Here is a 6,711-nt window from a genome sequence, read left to right as displayed (position 1 = left end):
GAAGATTGCTTGAGTGTGGAAGGTCGAGGCTCCAGTGAGCCATGTTTGCACCACTGCACTTCAGCTTGGGTGACAGAGCAAGACCCTGTCTCAAACAAAATGTAGATTAAAAAAAATCTATCTAGAGCCTGTAATTTAGAATGCTAGTTTTATTTGGGTATGTATATTAGGTGTATCTTCTTGTTTGTTAGTATAACTTTTTTTCTCACCAATTTAATACTGAATTTCAATATAAAGGAGATTGATTTTCTCTCAGCACGGCCATTTTTTGTCCTCTGAGAGCTACTGGAATTAAGTAATTTCCTCACTCTTAATAGACACCTTGCTCGTAGTACGATTTAAATAGGGAAACCTTGCTCACCTGCCAGGGCTGTCTCAGGTCACACCTGCCTCTGTGTCATTTTCACTCTCAAGTTTCCCAGTCTGGACTGCAAACAATATGATCCTTCCTTACTTAGGTGAGTTTTTTATAAGGATTTTATAGCATATGTTTTTGGATTTTTTAATTTCAAGGCATTTCAGAAATGTTTAAACCTCCTTTTGTTCTAGTGGCCAGGGAGCCCTGAGAGCTGACCGTGCACACTCTCTGCCTCAGGTCTCCCTCCTGTTCTCTCCCTGGGTGGAAACGGTGTGGCTTTACTTGCAGACAGTAGATGAGTGGATTGTGCATGGGCACCTGTGGGACGACGCCAGGGAGTTCATCATCCAGAGGTGAGCTGCAGCAGAGCACAAGGTCGCTGCGGTCTGTCGTCACAAGTTTGCTCCCCATGAAAATCAAATCTTTCATTAGTTTCAAATGGTACTAAGAAAATACAGTCCACATCACAGAACTTGTTGTCATCATAGGCTAGTTCTATTTCATTTATATGGAAGACGTCAGTAGTACCAGCTGATTATTAGTATCTTTGCCCAGGTTTTGTCAGTTCACAACTTTTAAACAAATCATATTTTTGGATGATAGTGTATTTATGGCTAGCTAGTATACACTGCTTCCTATAAAATGAGTTTAGGTGATATCAGATGGTTTCCGCTATTTCCAGTGTAAAATATCAGTAAAGAGATACAGAAATACTACAGAGTATGCCTCTAATACATTTATTTCTCAGAATTAGCTACTCATTTCTTTTACCTTACTGTAATTTTTTTTACTGTTCTCTGAAGTGAATGAATTCAACCAATATCTTAGTATAATATTTAATAAAACAAGAAAAATCTTAATCTGTTTATGACAATTTTCCTTCAGTTATTTGATTTTTCTGAACAGAATCATATAAACTATAATGTAGAGCTATCTGTACTCTTTTAACTCAATTTTAAATGATGTGGTATATTTAGATGTGTGGTTTCTATTGATAGCTATCCATGGAATGCATCAGGAAGGGTAACTTTAAGTCCTTACTGTTCTGGAAGCGTAGCAATATGTATGTGATGCTCACATAAGTGAACTGACCTCCCTTCATCATAGTCTCTTGTCTGTCACTGTGTTCTGATTCATCAGTCTCACATGAGAATTTCTGTGAAAAATGGGACTCTGACTGTTGTTGTAGGGTGACGATTGACGATCATTTTATTGTTAAAAATAGTCCAGTTAAGAATCTTGGTAGGGAAAATGGTAGAGAAGTCTGCAAATTAGTTTCACAGGAGATGGTAAATGGGAAAAACTTTTATTCTACTTCTAAAGAGGACCAAATTAGTCATATTTTAAATAATTCCAATTCAGGAATCTGTTTCTACTTACTTAAATTTTACCTATACTGTTGAAAGTATTCATTTGTTTTTCTCTTTAAACTGAGATCAGATTAAAACTGCCCCATTTGCCTAAAGATTGTTTCAATTTACTAATAATATTATTATGTTTTATAATGTCTGGACAACAAAGTAGGACAAGTATACTACTTTTAAGGAAGAGAAGTTAAAGTTTAAAACTATTTTGAATTTCTTTAGAAACAAAAATGTTCCAGTTAATCACAGACTTCTGGTATGCAACTTCCATGTTATACAGTGTGTCAGAAAAGACAGAAAGTGAAGAAAAAAATGAGTGATAATGCGAGTGCGAGTTCCAGCAGTGACCAGGGACCCTCCAGCAGGCAGCACACCATGGTCTCCTTCCTCAAACCTGTCCTGAAGCAGATCATAATGGCTGACAAGTCCATGCAGCTGCTGAAGAACCTGCAGTGTACAGAGAGCGCCACCTGCCAGGCCGCAGCCAGAGGTACCTGTTTGTGTTCCTGTGTCTTCCTCCGTGTTGGGACACCTGACCCTACTCCCTCTTGTCATCCTGATACCTGAATATTTTGTAGTTTGCAAGTCATCACACCTTATTTCGGTGATAATTATCAATCATGATAGAATTAATAATCATGCTGCTCTTGATTTTTAAAAAGATTGTCTTATTGAAAACTTTTAGTGCTGTGTTTAAAAAGGCAGTGACAATAAGTTTCCCATTCATTTTCCTCACTCCGGATTCCTTAGGACTGGAACTTTAAAAAATAATTCCCAGCCATTTGTTTTCTTTTATTGTTTTTATAAACTGACATAATAATTGTACATATTCGTGGAGTCCATAGTGGTTTTTGATACAGTTACAGTGATCAGATCAGGATAATTATCGTTTCCATCACCTCAAACATTTACTACTTTATGTTGGGAACATTCAGTACCCTCCTCTTAGCTATGTGCAACTCTGTATTGTTAACTGTAGGCATCCCATATTGATACAGAACACTTGAACTTATTCGTTCCAGCTAGCCGTTTGTATCCTTTAACAAATATCTTCCTCCCTTCCCCCTGCAAAATCCAGCATCTAGTATCCTGTTCTACTTTTTACTAACATGAGATAAACATTTTTTAGCTACCACATATGAGTGAAAACATGCAGTGTTTAACTTCCTGTTCTTGGCTTATTTCAATTCACATAATGTTCATCATTTCCATCAGTGTTGCTACAAATGACAGGATTCATTCTTTCTTATCTCTGAGTTTGTGTGTGTGTGTACCACAATTTCTTTACTCATTCATCTGTTGTTGGACATGTAGGTTGATTCCATATCTTGGCCGTGTGAATAGTGCTGCAGTAAACATGGGGGTGCAGATGTCTCTGATATCCTGATTCCTTTCCTTTGGGTAAATGCCCACCAGTGGGATTGCTATATCAGACAGTAGTTCTTTGTAGTTTTTTGAGGAACCTTCAAACTGTTCTCCATAGTGTTTGCACTAGTTTATATTCCCATCAACATTGTGTCAGAGTTCCCTTTTCTCCACATCCTCACCAGCGTTTGTTATTTTTTATCTTTGTGGTAAATAGCCATCCTAACTGGTCTGAAATGACACCTCATTGTGATTTGACTTACATTTTCCCTAGTAATTAGTGATGCTGAGCATTTTTTCATCTATTTATTGGCCATTTGTATGACTTCTTTGGAGAAATGTCTGTTCGGATCATTTGCCTTTTTTTTTTTTGAGACAGGATTTCAGCCCCATCACCCAGGCTGGAGTGCAGTGGTGTGATCTTGGCTCACTGCAAGCTCTGCCTCCCTGGCTCAAGTGATTCTCTTGCCTCAGCATCCTGAGTAGCTAGGATTACAGACACCCGCCACCACACCCAGCTAATTTCCTGTATTTTTAGTAGAGACGGGGTTTCACCATGTTAGCCAGGCTGATCTGAACTCCTGACCTCAGGTGATCTGCCCATCTTGGCCTCCCAAAGTGCTGGGATTACAAGCATGAGCCACCGTGCCTGGCCTCATTCATTGAATTCTTTCACTGTAAAATTTGCTTATTTGTTAAATACCTATTTTTGTTCAATTTCTCATTCAAAACGTTCTTTTCCTGATTTTGTTGAATGTTTATTTGTACTCTCTTGTGTATCACTGAGTTTCCTTAAGATTTTAATTCTGAATTATTTTTCTGGCATTTCCTATATTTCCTTATTGTAGTCTCTTACTGGAGAGTTGTTGTTTTTCTTGGGAGGTGTCATGTTTCTTTGCTTTTTCATGTTTGATGTATTCTACATTGATTTCTACACATCTGGTGGGAAAGTCACCTTTTCCAATTTTAAGGAGTACGTTTTGTAGGAAAAGAGTTATTCACATGAATGGGTCTTGGAGTGTTGGTTCAGTGGAATGCATTGGCCTTGGTTCTGGATGAATGCAGTAGTGCAGTCTCCATGTACTTTCTACAGTTGTAAATCTCTTCAGTGATGTTTCCAAGTACCTCAGTGACCTACACTGAGGGAGTTTGTGGCAACAGTGGCACAACTGGCCAGATGCGCTGGCTCACACCTGTAATCCCAGCACTTTGGGAGGCCAAGGCAGGTAGATCACTTGAGGCCAGGAGTTTGAGACCAGCCTGGCCAATATGGCAAAACCCTGTCTCCACCAAAAATATAAAAGCTGGATGTGGTGGCACATGCCTGTAATCCCAGCTACTTGGGAGGCTGAGGCACAAGAGTCACTGGAACCCAGAAGGCGGAGGTTGCAGTGACCCAAGATGATGCCACTATGCTCCAGCGTGGGCAGCAGAGTAAGACTGTTTCAAAACAAAAAAAACAGTAGCCTGGCTTTGCTGGGATGGGTGGTGGCGGCGCGGCGGCGGCGGGCCACCCAGGGTTAAGCCCTGCGGGAGGAGAGAGCGGCAGAGGCTGGGCTGTGGCCGGGAGGGAGGAGCGCCGGGAGGAAGAGGCCAGGCCGGGAGAGCCCCCGCCCCAGGAGGAAGGAGAGGAGGCTGAGCGTTTCCTGGCGCATTCCCTGCCGACCCGACTGACTCACTTGGTCAAGGAAACTCCCAGGCCTTGCCATCAACCCAGGTGAGGAACCCTGCGTGCCCGCATATGCCCTGCGGCCTCCGTGGGGTCCAGGTAGCCCTCGGAACCTGGGCAAGCCAGGGCGGCGGGGCCGGGACTGAGCCCCCGGATCGCCCTGGCCCCAGCGTCCCCAGCTCCTGGCCCCGGGTTCCAGGTCCCCCTACCCCTAAACCGCTCCTCCCGGGCTCCAGGTCCCTGCACCCCCTAAACCGCGCCCCCCTGGCTCCAGCACCCTGCACCCCCTAAACCGCTCCCCCCGGGCCCTGCACCCCGGGTCTGTAGGCCTGGGCTCCAAGCTCCCCTGCCTTGCACTCGCGGCTCAGTACCCAGATCCCCGATTCTGCTCCCGGCACGTGGCGCGGCCCTCCTGGGAAAGGGACACTTCCATATTTCAAGGTGTTTTGTTGGAAAGTAAGGGGCAAGCAGGTTGCTAGTGTTGCCCTAAGCTCACGCAGCGGGATCTGAACCCGTTTTTCTTCCGTGCCCTGTGAGGACCTGAGGGAGCCTGGTCCGCGGGGCTGTTCTTGGAGAGAGGAGTTTTGGGCTTTGTTGAGGAGGCTTGATTGTTTCTGGGGCAGCACTGTTTCGCATGAACCTTCTGAATTGTGTATTTTCAGCCTGAAATACGTGAGCTTCGTTTGCAGGACACTGTGGGTGTGACTAGAAGTGGGCAAGAATAATTGGAAAACAGGGTTGAAGGAGCATTTTTTTTTTTTTTTTAAGCCGAGAGGGGCATCGGGATGGTGCCTGCTCTGCCGTGAAGTCCACTCAGGGAGCGGCTCTGCAGCGGAGCGCCACGCGGACCCCCTGGGGACTGAGGCTTGGAGCGTTTGTTTTCTGGCAGCAGAGGGTGGCAAAGGCCACCATGGCCACGCTGGGAGCGGCAGCATTTCCTGGAGTCATTGGGTGGACTCTGGAATGAGGCGTGGCCGGAGCCGCGGGGATGCCCGTGCGGGCGCGCATTGCTGTGCCTGACAGCTTGGTGGCTGCGACAGAGCCCCGGCCAAGCCAGGACCTGCGGGGCCCCACGTGTGCTGCCCTTTGCCTGCGCTGGCCAGTGCTTTCCATGTGAAGTCTAGACCCACAGGCACGGAGCCTGGAAGAACGAGTCAGTTGTGGGTGGGCGTGGGCCGTGGCATGTTTGCACTTGTAGGGTCCCTGCGACTGACGTGCCCTGGAGTCCTGCGTTAAGACAAGTGTCTTGTGTGCCGCGCTCAAAGAAAATGTATCCCGTAAGTTTGTGTGTGTGTTTAAATTTACTTTAAAATTTACATATAGTAAAGTTCACTCTTTGGTGTGCAGTTAGTTCAGTGAGCTTTAACAGATGCGTGGACTGCAGTGACTATCACCGCAGTCAGGATAGTCAGGAAGGCAGCCTCTCGCCTCCTCCCTGCTCGTGCAGCCACCTGTCTGTTCCTCAGTCCTGCTCCTTTGCCTTTTCCAGAATGTCACATGTGGGCTTGGAGTCTGGCTTGGTTCACTTAGCATAAGGAGTTGGAGATTCAGCCATGCTCTGCTTTGTCCCTGAAGCGTAAAGATACAAAGGTTTTAAAAGTATGGCTCTCGGATACAGCCTGAGAGAGAGACTAAAATGATAAAGTGATGAGAAAAATTACGAAACTATAGTTCATTAAAAACATTAAATAGTACGGAACCGACGTGTATGCCGAAAGTGAAATTCGCTCAGTACTTTTAAGTAGTATACAGTCTTTGCTGTGCATACATAATTTTTTTTATAACATAGTGAGAGCGTATTGCATATGTTATCATCATACATTTTTCACTTAATGATGTTTGGTTATTTAAACATCTTAGCAATCTTTACATGTTGATATATACAGTGTATATACACAGATTTCCCTTAGTCTTTTAAGTGGCTATATAGTTTTTTTTTTTTTTTTTTTTTTTTT

General features: G+C 44.2%; 1 pseudogene; it reads left to right on the top strand.

The window, feature by feature from the left end:
- The window catches only part of LOC108307112, a 29,084-nt pseudogene that overhangs the window by 14,048 nt on the left and 8,325 nt on the right, over positions 1-6,711 (top strand).

Source organism: Cebus imitator, unplaced genomic scaffold, assembly GCF_001604975.1.
Source record: "Cebus imitator isolate Cc_AM_T3 unplaced genomic scaffold, Cebus_imitator-1.0 Scaffold76, whole genome shotgun sequence".
NCBI lineage: Eukaryota > Metazoa > Chordata > Mammalia > Primates > Cebidae > Cebus > Cebus imitator.
This window is presented reverse-complemented; position numbering and strand designations above follow the sequence as displayed.